The sequence below is a fragment of the Eupeodes corollae genome, chromosome 1 (assembly GCF_945859685.1).
Source record: "Eupeodes corollae chromosome 1, idEupCoro1.1, whole genome shotgun sequence".
NCBI classification, from domain to species: domain Eukaryota; kingdom Metazoa; phylum Arthropoda; class Insecta; order Diptera; family Syrphidae; genus Eupeodes; species Eupeodes corollae.
The window spans coordinates 256,311,821-256,326,713 of record NC_079147.1 but is presented as its reverse complement, the minus strand read 5'-3'; positions in this window follow the sequence as shown (position 1 = coordinate 256,326,713).

Here is a 14,893-nt window from a genome sequence, read left to right as displayed (position 1 = left end):
TTAATTTTATTTCTTTCTTTCAGTTTTGTTTCTAAATGTTGAACGCTACTGTATGAAGTACCTATGTTTCACTTTATTCATCTTTGGACCTTTTTTGTGTGTTTTTCACTGAATGATATAATTTTTTTTCACGATTGATAAAAACGAGAAGGAAAAATAGAGCCATAAAGCGATGCGAAGCCATGTCCTGTATTTTCGTATCTTTTTCTCATTGTCCTTTTTTCGAGAATTAGAAGTACACACATACTATTTTTTATTGCTACCGTTTTTGTATCTTTTATAAGCACCTTGTATCTATATCTGTCTATTTGGCCTTTTTTGACCCACCGCTATCATGGCTTTCTAGGATAAGATAGACATGGGCTACATGTAGGTCCATAGATTGTTTATAATATTTGCCTACGAAATTCTTTTAAATTTTTGATTTAATGAATTTCCGTCGCCGTCGTCGTCGCCACCACTGCCCTGGTCGGTTAATGTTCAAAAACCACTTGTGGCGGTAAAGGTATAGTGTCTTCATCTGGTTGATGGTATATTTGTTTACATCTCAATCTGGTCGGGATCGAGACTGTTAGCAAATATTTAAGAAAACACAACAAAATAAAATTGGATTTTTTCTTACACTACACCACATACCGCCACCGCACCGCATCGCATCGCATCAGCGACCACGGCCAGCCGTATAGTGTTGAAAAATGTTCAGTTTCTTAATTGAGATGCAATGAACTGTGGCGCCTTTTCTTATGGAAGTATTTGGAAGTGAAATTTGAGACAGCATCATAAAATCCAGACGCATATAAAATCCAATTTACAACAAAACCAACAGTAACCAACCTCTTTTGAAACTGTCAAAATCTGTGTAGACAACTGACTAAACCTGAATTGCAATAACTTAATTAAGCAGAAAGTGTGTGAAAAAGGCAACAACAAAAAAACTCCAAAACTTTAAATAACTTTTTTTTTGTTTTAAAGGTGATATAGGAAGGACGAGGTAACAATGAAGTGTATCTCATCAGGCTGACTAAATTGCCGCACGATCGAATTCCATTCGATTAACAAAAAAAAAAGATCGTTTGATCACAAAAGTTGAAAAACCACAAAAGCCACCACAGATTGCTGCAGATACCTTACTGAGAAATAAAATAATACAAAACAACGACGATCTTTGCATTGATCGACAAGAAAGAAGAATTTCCAAGTGAATTTCATGTTAATTCGAAGTAACTAGCGACATCTTGTGGTGGTCAATTGGGCATCTTTTCAAGAAAAAAAATGATACAAAAAGATCAAATTGTATCGAAGTATGTGTATCAGAGAGCAAGAGAGATCGAAAATGTTTGTGTATTGGTAGAGCTCTCGCTGAGAGTTTTCGAATGGCGCCCAACGCGAAACAAAAAATCCATGATCGTTGAAGATCGAGGGAAAAGACTGACTTTCCAGAGAGACAGAGAGAGAGTGTAACTCTCTTGTTTTGTTTTTGAGAATGTGTTGGTAAGAGAGGATCATTTATCATTGTATTAGTGTTGTTGCAGATTTCCCCTCAAACATGTCAGTATTAGTGTTTTTTTAATTTGTGTCGTTTATCTCACATGGTATTCCATCGACTTGTTGTCTACCTGCTGTTTTTGTTCAACGGGTTTATGAATTATGAAAAAATAAACGCACAACTTGTGTATGAAAAATATCTAAACGAAAAGATATAATTTTTACTTATAGCTGTTGTAGAGCAAGAGTGAAAAATAAGAAAAATAAAAAGATACATTTTAGTCAAAAGTGCGGGCTTTTATAGTAGAAAAGATAGAAATTTGTTATGCTTCACAGTTTTTGTTGTTGTGTTGTTGTTAGGATTGAGAGAAGCTATAACAGAGTTCCAGAGGAATATAGTTTGTTTGTTAGAGAGACAAGACACAAGACATTGAAGAAAATGATGATGATGGGCAAACGAAGAAGATCTTCTTCTCTGGACTCTGGGAAATTGAATTGAATTGACGATGACGATGATGATGATGATGACGACGAACGTTAAAGACAGAACGACATTATAGACGACAAAGTTCTTCTTTTACTAGCAGCTATAGAAGCATCTATATGAAGATACAACACGATGATGATATGTGGTGTTCAATGATCTTTTATACAACACACTATATGACTATGAGAGGAGCTAAACCTACGAAGCTACAACTGGTAGATAGATAGATACAGTCTGGGAATTAAATGGATTCTAAGAGTTTTATTCTAGTTTTTTCATCTTTTTTGTTAAGTTTTGTTTTGTTGGAAATCGTTGTCGTCGTTTATGTTTTTTTTTGGTTTTCTTCTATTTTTGGTCCAATTGGGAGTGGTGTGTGGTTATTTTGATTGTTATTAAAATTATATATAATTTCTTTCTTTTTTTTTGTTGATGTTATTAATGTTAAAGAGAGACCTTATGACATTGCTTTGATCTTTTTTTTTTGAAGATTAGACTGTTTTTGTATGGTCTTAGAATGAAGTTGAAGTGTTTTACTTTATAGAGGTTAAATTATTTGTTGAATGGCTTATACAGGCCTACTAGATTATTAGTTGATGGGTGTTTTGCTATTTATGGGATCTAGAATAGGACTTAAACTTATACGAAATGTAGATTTGAAAACAGGAAATATTAATATGGCAAAATATACTCGTATAGGTATCTACCGACCTAGCTTTGTATGTATTTTTCAATTGAGGAAATCAAAGCTAAGAAATCAATTCATATTTTGAGACATTTTTAATTAGTCAATGTTATGTTGTCAGAATATTAATTAGGGTTTTATTAAATTCATATTCAAATTTGATTTAAATTCGCAGTTAATGTGCTTTGAAGAAGCCGCCGGCTGCGATAACCTCTTGTTTGATTACAAATTCGACTCAATGATGGCATTGGTAAAACATGATAGTTGAAAAGTGATTTTGTGAAAGATATAGGTAAAGCAAGTATAAGTATTAAGTACGTCATTAGGATATTCCAAAAATCTATTGTTATTATAGATGAAATCGATGAGAAGCTCTTTTTCTGTTATCAATCAATTTAGGATTGTAAAAGCAGTTCAGATTTTATATTTAATAAGCACGTTTTTTCTACTAAAAAGTCAATTTTGAAAATTTTATTAGACTTAAAAAGTAAGTATTTCAGTTCAATAAGGCTGCTGTAATGAGTATTTTAAAAATGCTATCTTGTTCATAAGAGATACCAGTAGTATACTAAGTATTTACCAGTAGATGCATTTAATTTTATTTGTCAACGTTTTTCTGTCACGCTTTGTTGATAAAGTTTGAACTTTGATGACGCCCTTTTGATTTTCAAAGCTTATGGTGCAATTAAGATTAAATTAATAATGTGCTGCATAATAAACAATATCAGTTTTATACAAATTTAAAGTAAAATTCCAGGAAAATTCGTGTACAAAGGCTTATCAAATTGAGGTTAAAGCCTTTAATTACTGTTTTTTTTTTTTTAAATAAAAACAATCAGAGTTATAAGACTGTTTTATATTTATCTCTGTTTCAGCAAAAAGTAGCTTTTCCAATTACTTAGAATCAAACATAAAAATTAATAAAGTGGTTATTAATTCAGTTCATTAAAAATTGTTTGAAATAAATTTCATAGAAAAACAATTTATTATTTTTACATTGATAGACTTTAAACTAAAAAGAATAAAATGGAAATGATCAAGATCCTGCTTAGTTTTTTTTTATCATTGAATTATACATAAAAGTGTATTTTAATAGGATACAAACATCTTGCGCAACATGAGTCTTTAACTGATGTAACATATTTTACTTTAAGCGCTTAAAGCAGAACTTTGACAGTTGATAGTGACCATATTGCCTGAACTTCATTTTTAAAATTGGATAATACTTAATTAGTCTTTTTTGTTATTATGCACAAAATCAAAAAATGAACGGTTTGCAAAATCACTAAAATTAAACGTCAGAAAAATCCAATACTTCTAGTTTCGCCAGTGGCAACCTTTTTGTGTTGGTGACATCCTTCAAATCTTTTGTTTATTATCCAGTTGCTTGTGCCAAATCATAATGGCAAGTTACACGAATGAACAGCACTTTCAAATGATAAAGCTTCATTATAAAAATGAGTGTTCGATAACGCAAACGTTACGGCATTGCGCCCATTTAACTGTGAACATGGTGGACCTTCGAAGTCGCCCCTTCAAATTTGGTGGTCAAATTTGAGACGACCGGTTCAGTAAGCAATCAGCCAACACCAGTACGTTCAAGGAAAGTAAGATCGACCGAGAACATACCTGCGGTCCGTGCAACTGTACAGCTGAACCCGAATCAGTTCCTCGTCGTGCAAAAGAACTCTACTTTTCGAAGACTTCTACTTGGCGAATTTTTGCGTCGGGACTTAGACAAACACCCGTACAAGATCCAACAGACGCAGGAGCTCAAAGCTCATGACCATAGACAGCGCCTTTTGTTCGCTGACTGGTCTTAGTTTGGAAGAGGACCCTAAATTTGTTCAAAAAATAATCTTTTGTGACGTTTCGCATTTTTGGATGAATGGCTGTGTTAACCCGACCTTGACGAAGTGAAGATAGCTATATCTAAACTTAAGTCTACTGGAGCTGACGGCATCGCTGCCGAACTATTCAAAGCAGCAGGCGATGACTTGGTACGGAGCATGCACCAACTCATCTGCAAAATATGGTCGGAAGAAAGCATGCCCGATGAGTTAAATCTCAGCATAGTGTGCCCGATACATAAGAACGGAGACCATCTAAACTGCGCCAACTACAGAGGCATCAGTCTCCTTAACATTGCGTATAAGATCCTCTCTGCCGTATTATGTGAACGTCTGAAGCCATTCGTCAACAACCTGATTGGTCCTTATCAGTGTGGCTTCAGACCAGGAAAGTCCACTATCGACCAAATATTCACACTACGGCAGATCTTGGAAAAAACCCAGGAGCTTCAAATCGATACCCACCATCTCTTTCTCGATTTTAAAGCCGCGTATGACAGCATCTACAGGGAAGAGCTCTACCGAGCAATGTCTAGTTTTGGCATCCCTGTCAAACTTATCCGTTTGTGCAGAATGACGATGGAGAATGCACGCTGCTCTATCAAGGTCGGAAAAGATCTTACCGTTGCATTTGATGTCAAAAAAGGTTTTAGATAAGGCGATGCACTGTTATGCGACTTCTTCAACATCGTTCTGGAAAGAATTGTTCAGAACTCAACAGTCAACACTAGAGTCACAATCTTTCTAAGGTCCATCCAATTACTCTGATACGAAGATGATATTGACATAATTGGAAGATCAAAGCGTGATGTCAGTGGAGCGTTTTTGAGCATTCCGACGGAAGCGAAGAAGATGGGTTTATATGCTGTTATTAAAAAAAGGACACAGAACAACGACGTCTTGGACAAAATGTCACCATGGACAGCTATAACTTCGAAGTAGTTAAGGACTTTATCTACCAAGGCACCGCTATAAATACAGACAACGACACCAGCGCTGAAATCAAACGAAGAATAACTTTTGCAAATCGCTGCTTCTTTGGACTTACAAGGCAATTGAGAAGTAAAGTGCTCTCTCGAGCATCTAAAATCACCATCTATAAGACACTCATCTTCCCTCTTCTCATTTATGGCGCGGACGCCTGGACCCTTTCAAAGAAAGATGAGAGCGTCTTAGGATGCTTCGAGAGAAAAATTCTTCGGGTGATTTTCGGTCCCGTACGCATAGATAGAGAATGGAGAAGATATAACGACGAACTGTACGGGCTGTACAGCGACACTGACCTAGTTAGCAGAATTAAAGTCCAACGGCTTAGATGGCTAGGTCATGTAGAGCGGATGGACATCAACGCTCCAGCCCGCAAGGTCTTCGAATCCAATTCCGAGGGACGACGCAGTAGAGGAAGACCGCAACTCAGGTGCCGCACCCAGGTGGGAGAGGACCTCAAACCAACTTGGCGTGCGAAACTGGAGACAGCTAGCTAGGGACCGAGCTGGCTGGAGACGTATGTTGGTTGAGGCCCAGGTCCGCCCCGGACTGTAGCGCCACCTTAAGTAATTAGGTAAGTTAAGGCTGTTTTTACAACTCAAGGTTCACCAAGTGATAATGCATCCTCAGAAAGTTACTGTTTGGTGTGGATTTTGGATAATTGGTCCGTACTTTTTTAAAACGACGTTAGTGAGGCGGTCAATGTCAACAGCGAGCGCTACATAACGATGATAACTAATTTCTTATGGACCTAGACAACATGTGGTTCCAGCAGGACGCCACGACATCTAACTACAACATCTGCCCACACTTATTGAAAAACAATTTATATTGGTTTATTTAAATTTAAAAGCATATTCGTGAATGTTAAAAATATAATTAATAACTTAAAGTGGATCAACGTGCAAACATATGTATGTTATAGTTGAAAAGTACTTTGTTCTAAAAAAACTTTATATGATCACTTTCAAAATAATGGTACGAACATTGAATAATATTTGTATGAAATGTCGTTCAGAATTAGTATAAGCAAATGAATCTGTGCACCTGGAGTTCATTCAAAATTGGACTGTGAAATAGTAAGCCAGAAGGTAGGCACAGAATCGATTGCTCGGAATTATCATCAGAAGTGGGATAACCCTAAAGGATGGAATAAAAAGAAAATCAAATATAAAAACAAAATATTTAATAAGTGATGGAAAATAAGAAGAATTTGGACAATGAAGATGAAGAAATCTCGGAGGACGTTTATCAAGAAAAAAATAACGATGCTCAACACAGCTGACACATTGCCGAAGTGTTTGAAGACTGCTCAACTTAAGGAACGGAAAAAAATGGCATCATTGGATTACCCATTTTTTATCCCGATAATCCATTATCAAATGGTGTTCTGACATTGACACAAAAATTGAGCGTGTTGCCGAATGACAGGTACAAGCTGAAGAAAATCAATTCTAAATTATAGTTGCTGCAAGAAAAACTATTAGACCAGTTCCAAAAGAAAATGAGAAGCGTTATGTGATAAGTCTTATGTTTCATTATTTAATTTTATTAAATTGTTACCAAGTACCCGTGTCATGATGGTTAGTGCGTTGAACTGTCATGCAAGGGGTCTTGGGTTCAATCCCTGCCTGTGCCACCTTAATTTAAAAAAAATAATTTTCGCGGGTACTGCCTCTTGCGAGGAATTGACAAATCCTTCAAGAGTAATTCTTGTCTTGAAAAAGTGCTTTCTCAAACTAGCCGTTCGGATTCGGCCTAAAATTGTAGGTCCCTTCCATTCCTGACAACAGTTGGTTGCGAGTTGTAAGACACTAGGCCCTGGTTCACAACGGACTGTTGCGCCACCCAATTTAATTTAATTTTAATTTAAATTGTTACCAAGTAATTGGCTGAAGTTTAAAGAACTTTTAGTTTTTGTAAATAATTATATTATGTGTACTTGGGCTAAATGGTGTAAGACAAGTTTATGCTCGAGAGCTAAACCTCTGAGCTTATAGTTGGTTGATTGTCGACTGTTTTAGAATACTAGTAGACAAGCTGTCCGCCTCTGAGTTACATAGGTTTTGTGGCAAATAAGACAAGTTTACGCTTGCGAGCTAAACCTCTTAGCTTATAGTTTGCTGATAATGGATTGTTTTGCGAATATTAGTAGATAAGCTGTTTGCCTCTGAGTTACTAAGGTTTGATGTTAACGGTAAAAGACAAGTTTACGCTTGCGAGCTAAGCTTATTTTTTGTGTTGAGTTGTTTTCAAATTATTATTTTGTTTCAAAATAATGGCAGTTATGGATTGTTTCATCGAGGAACAATGAAAATTGCAGGATGGCCGTGTTATAGCTGCGAAAAGTACTTAGTTCTAAAAAACTTTATGTGATCACTTTCAAAATAACCGTACGAACGTTTAATAATATTTGTATGAAATGTCGTTCAGAATAAGTATAAGCAAATGAATCTGTGCTCCTGGAGTTCATTTAAAATTGGACCGTAAAGGTTGAATACTTTGTTTTTTACAAAACACGTTTCCTAACCGTGTTATATCTCGGGGAGGTGATAACATCACATCTCTTGGTCTTAAACCTTAAGGTTTATCATTTAAGACCAAGTGTTATATAATATCTATGCTAATACTCAAAGATCTCTTCAAATCTTTACAGGTAGATGTTTCATGAGAAGGATCTTCCACATCTTGAAAAGACCGCTGCAAATGTAGAAGAGGTGGCGATTTGGCTGATATTGTATTTCATTGTTAATGGGATAGCTTCATCTTTGGTATCGCGTCTTTATTATGAAAATGCAACTATCGTATTGGAAAACATTGTATAATGGTATAAGAGCCCAGAGTTATTATTGAAATACCATCTCATATATAATTTACAAGAACTTAAGTTAAATTTTTAGTATACCTAAATTTTGTTCAATTGTTTGTGTTTGTATACTATGAAAAAGTCAACCTAAATATCCAACCAAATGACATTAATCGATTAGATTTCACACAGATAAAGCGCGTAATTAAATTGAATTAAAACGCATTCGATTCCCACACATTAAAGTTCTTGCTTTCATTACCATAGAATGACTTATCGAATTCAATTCAATAATAATTCTTTAACAATTTTTTTTTAAAGGCAGGTATAATCTATGTACAAAGCTAAACACTTTTAATCTTTAATCTAAAATGCATTGCACACAAGTTCACTGCACTGCATTCTGCATTGCTGCATTGCACGTAAATTATGTTTATTTGCATAAATCAACCATTAAATATTGATAAGTTAAGAGAAGGTATATTAATTTTTGCTGACATGTTGTTCAGTATGTATAAATGTATGTAGGTATATGTATGAATATTAATAATTATAATATTGTCATTAACTACATTTGAATGCCATATAATCACAATCATTGACATCGGCAGAAAATAATAATATCATTGTAATTCATAAACATTAACATACATTTATTATATATCTATGCAAAGGTAGGTACTGAGATATGTAAAAGTTGAAGTATAAGTATCGAATTAATAAAATTATTATAAACGCACCTAAAGGCAAAAATGCAAATACCAAAAGTATCTTATGGCGCTTATAGACATATAGAACAGGTACAGGTATACAAAAGTATATTAGATAGACATAATGTTTGACCATAATCATTTAGGTTAAAAGTGTCATATATCTGCGTGCATATTTTTTTGTTTGTGTGATGTGTATTTTATTAAACTTTATAGAAATTTGATACTTAAAGGTAATGATAATGTTCTTAACATACAAAAAAAAAACATCCAATAGCGAGGTTAAGTTCAGAGACACTTTTACACACATTAAAGGTTGAATAACTTAGAAACAGACAGTTTTTTTGCAAACCCTTAAAAACGAAAAAATAAGACCAAGTGTTTTGTTTATGATTGTTTTATTTCAACCCAGCGTTAACCTTGGATAGTTTTTGGATAACGTATGTTTGGTGTTTCATTTTATGATTTCATATATGTTTAAGTGTACGAAGATTATAGATCCTTTAACGCGGATACTTAATTGGAAAAACGTATTTTTTGAGAGATCTTTATCTGAGGATTGATCTTATTCAAGTGCTTCTAGTTATACTCGTTGTTCTTTTGTCAACTGAGCATTTAGAAATAACGTTAGATAAATAGATAGATACTTTATTTTTCATGGATAAGGCTTTACAAAATTTTGTTGTAGATTTGATATTTAAAATATCTCATACAACTGAAAATGTTATGAAAATTAATAAATATATTTGAATTAAGAAAAACTGCATATGAAGGAAAACTTTGATAAAAAACCTTCATTCGATATAAAAGAAATACCGTTAAATTAGTTATTGATATGTTTGCTCTCTAGAATGAAAACTTTTGAAACCAACAAAAATAATGAATTTTAAAAGCGTCCTAAGTATTGAAAGGTCTACAAATTTGCAAGAACAAAACTGCTTATAGTTTGTGCTCTGTTGATCATAAGTAGAAATATAGATACTAAATTTCTTGAACATAATCTTCTTTGACTTCAATATCGGACTAGTAGTTTTGAAGGAAAATATGAGGTAATATATTGCTGGTCTCTATTTTAATAATTAATAATTTAATTTTTTCATGGAGAGTTCCGAAAAACTATAATTTTCCCCAACTATTTCGAAACAAAGACATAAGAATAACACTTAAGCAACAGGGTTTTCTTACTGGCAGTGAAAATGCACTATTCCAATAAATTTGGTGGCCTTATTCCAACTTCAAAAGAGGAGGCTGGGATGCGACCCAAACTGATAACTTCCCATCCCGTCTATCGATTTGTCTTGCATAAAAGTTTGTCTATATGTACTCGTATCAATTTTAAGATTTTACTTTTTATGAAAAAACGGACGGTTGGATTTTTATATAAAAAATACTGAATATCGAAAACAATATTTTCTGTGAAATAAAATAAGTATAAAATAATATTTAAAATTTTTGAAAAGCTATTTGAGTCGAAAGTAAATTTTTACCGAGTTTTAGGTTTTTTTTTTAGAGTTTAATTTTTTCTAAAAAAAACTGTCAATTCGATTTTTTCAAAATTTTATCGAATGTTAATTGTTAGTCGAAAAAAATTTTTACCGACTTTTGTTACATTTTTTTTAGGTTTTTATTTTTTGTAAAAAATTTGTCAATTTGATTTTTCACAACATTTTTCAGAATGTAGAAAACAATATTTCTTATAAGACAAAATAAGTTTGAAGCCTAAATTTCAAGTTTTTGAAAAGATATTTGAATCGATATTCAATTTTTACCAATTTTGAGTTTTTTTTTTAGGTTTTTATTTTTTATAAAAAAACTGTCAATTCGATTTGTTTCAAAATTTTACTGAAAGTTAACAACAATATTTTTTTAAAAGATAAAAGTAAATCAAAGCCAATATCTCGAAGTTTTGAAAAGATATTTGAGTCCAAAATTAATTTTTACCAACTTTTATTCATTTTTTTGTAAAAAAAACTGTGTATTCGATTTTTCTTAACTTTTTATCAGATGTCAAAAACATTATTCGTCGTTGCACAAAATTGTTTTGGAGATGAAATCATATTTTAGTAGCAAAATTTTGGAGGTGACAATTTTTTTTTCATTTCTTTTGATTTTAAAAAAATACCGTTTAATGGATTTTTTTCAAAAAATATACTTCTTTGATATCACGTTTTTGGTTCGCAAGATATTTAGGGTAAACCAAAATGTTCACCTTTTTTTCAAACTGCTATGGTAAAAAAACCACCCACGCAATTTTCTTGAGAGCCCTTTCTACATCTTTCTGATTTATTAACTAACAAAATTTATTTGAAAATACGTACAGGTAACACAGTATGAAGTTTCTTTATTTCAATTTTTAAATATTGTCTAAACCATTTTCTTATATCAAGTCTTGAACTTATTTAAAAATATATAAACTATGTTGTATTTTTTAAAACTTGATCAAATAGTCAAACTTAAAGCTTGGAAATTAGTGATATCAAAAGTCGTCAAATGTTTTCAATTATTTGAATAATTTACTAAAACTAAGTGTTTGAAATAAAATTAAATTGTTTTTATTTTTTTTTATTAAGATTATTAAACTTTCGTTTATTATTTATAATATTTTTTTCAAAACAACGATATATTTTACAAAACAAAAATTTATTTAATTAATTTTTCGACTTGTCCCACATCACGTTTAAAAAATGTTTATTTCTTTCAGTATTTAGTCCATAATCCCTTACTTTTTCCACCAAATTATGAAAAAATTCTTGTGGAATATGACTCCATTCCAACTTCATTCGTTGCCAAAGCTCCTGAATATTCAATCAGTTTTGGTACTGCCCCAACCGTCGTTTCACAATTGACCATTAATTTCCAATTAGATTGAGGTCAGGGCTTTGTGCTGGCCATGTCATCGTCATAAACTGTTGATTTCTTAACCGTTCTGTGACAATTTTCGAAGTGTGTTTGGGATCTCCGTCCTGCTGAGATGTTATTTCAAACTCATTGTAGCCCATTGATGCAGTAAAAGGTGGTAAATTTGTATTCAAAAAAAGAGGCTGGGATGCGACCCACACTGATAACTTCCCATCCCGTCTTTCGATTTGACTTGCTTAAAAGTTTGTCTATATGTACTAGTATCAATTTTACCAAATTTGAGAACTATTTTTTGTAGATTTTATTTTTTATGAAAAAACGGACTGTTGGATTTTTATATAAAAATCATTGAATATTGAAAACAATATTTTCTGTAAAATAAATAAGTTTGAAGCCAATATCTAAAATTTTTGAAAAGATATTTGAGTCGAAAATCAATTTTTACCAACTTTTATTAATTTTTTTTCGGTTTTTAATTTTTTGTAAAAAAACTATCAATTCGATTTTATTCAAAATTTTACTGAATGTTGACAACAATATTTTTTGAAAGATAAAAGTAAATTAAAGCCAATATCTCAAAGTTTTGAAAAGATATTTGAGTCGATATTCAATTTTTACCAACTTTTGTTATTTTTTTTTAGGTTTTTATTTTTTATAAAAAAAATTGTCAATTCGATTTTTCTCAAAATTTTATCAGATTTCAAAAACATTGTTCTCCGTTGCTCAAAATTGTTTTGGAGATGAAATTATATTTTAGTCGTTAAATTTTGGAGGTGACAAATTTTTTTTTTCAGTTTTTTTGATTTATAAAAAAAAACCGTTAGATAGATTTTTTTCAAAAAATATACTTCTTTGAGATCACGTTACAATTTATTACATAAAATTAAATTCAAGTCTTTAGCGTTTTCGGTTCGTAAGATATTTAGGGTTAACCAAAATTTTCACCTTTTTTTTAAACTGCTATGGTAAAAAAACCACCCACGCAATTTTCTTGAGAGCCCTTTCTGCATCTTTCTGCCTTATTATCTGTATAACAAAATTTATTTGGAGTCGATATCTCTTCTGGTTCTTGAGCTATGGACAACGAAAAAAACGTCGCGAACGTACGGACGTACGGACGTACGAACGTACGTACACACGCACGCACAGACATCTTTCTAAAAATCTTTTATTTCGACTCTATTGGCCTTGAAACGTCGAGAAATGTCAAAATTTTCAATTTGACAAATCGGACCCATTACAATAACTTCCTATGGGAAGTTAAAAATATCCAAATAATTTTCTTCTTCATGACAGAGTTCCACGAGAAACAATCCCAAGCCATTATTGATCCTCCGATGCATGTGCTTTTTAGCAAAAGCTAACCTGGCTTCTTTGTTTTTTTGTTAGCGGCTAGTTCAATTCTTTTATGTGACTTGTCTATGTTTTCGTCTGCCTGCTTAGGTGTTTTGGATCCACAACTTCTCAACTCCCTCTCCATTGTTCCTGCATCCAAGTCAGTAAGTAGTCGTTTCCGTCCTTTTTTTATTGACTATGAATAGGGCGGTCCACGATATTTTTGCAATTTTTTTTTCATTTTGACTATAATCCACACTAAACGTTTAAAAATTAACTTTTATTAACAAGAAACAACGAAAGATGATAATTATCTAAAAAATAAACACAGTACAGTAGAGACTCAATTAAAAGATGATGTTCAACCTCTTGAAACTTAAACGTGCATAATTAGACACATTGGAAAACCATTATTATTTTTATTTTTTTGTAAATTATATTCTTTTTTTTTAAATCTTATTATAAATAATAATTTGTAGTTGGATTAACAAAATAAGAAAAATAATAAAAATGTTAATATTATTCAAAATTCTTACTTACATTTGACCACTTCTGCTCATTATTGCATTTTTCACAGATATGAAAATATTAAGTTCTTGATTTGGTCAAAACTTCATATAAAATCAAATATATAAAAAAATAAATGAACATATAATCAAAAATAGTAGGATACTAAAATGACTTAAATTGTATTCAGAAGAGAAAGATTTAATTTTTTTTTCAAAATCTTTATACAATTTATTTTTAAGAGCTATTTTAAAATTTGATTAAGCCTTAAAAACATGATTTTTTGATTGTTTTAATCATTTTAAAAGGGGCATTTTTTAAAAACCAGATGTGATTAAAAAAGTTTAATGCGGGATTCGAACTAAGGACATATAGGTTAGGTACTATATCTTTTAAAAAACATAATTTTGTCGATCAGTGTAATTGAAAATCAAGCTGTATGTAGTATTTTTGTAAGATGTTATGGTTTTTGTAAAACTAAACAGACAATGCAATATTTCTGAAAATCTATCTAAATGTTAACAAAAATGTCTTCTATGAAATTAAGTAAAATTAAAGTCAAGATGTTCTCTTTTTAAATCGAGGAACAGTTTTTAACTAGTTTGTCACACACATGTGTGTCCTCGATAGATTTGTTCTTGAGATATTTTAAAATCATTTTGATGGAATTATATATCTGTAAAAAAAATTGGTTTTAAGTCGATGGCTCGTTTTATGGGATACATCAATGCTTGACAAAAAAAAATACACCAGTCGTTGGAAGACAGAGTCAAGTTTAGATTCTAGAGACTTTGAAACAATATAAAAAATGTTAAACTTGATAACTTGGGACGATTACAATAACTTCCAATAGAAAGTAGCAGAACTCCATTTCTAACAAAAACAAAAAACGTAATTTCTGATTTAATGTATTCCTTACTCACAATAACACATTTTACAATAACCATCTAAAAGATATTAATGAAACCACTTTAAACCATCTTTAAATGATAGTGTAACAAAAATACACAAGACCAAAAACCAAAACCCCGAACAACTTGTTAAAGTATCTCAATCAGAATATCAACATAGGTATAATTTTAAAGATATGTACGTATATTTTCCCCCGCATAATAGTTCACTTTTCATTCTAAATCTTAATCCGGTGTATCTATGTAGTTAAGGTATGTTACAAAAGTCCCTTCA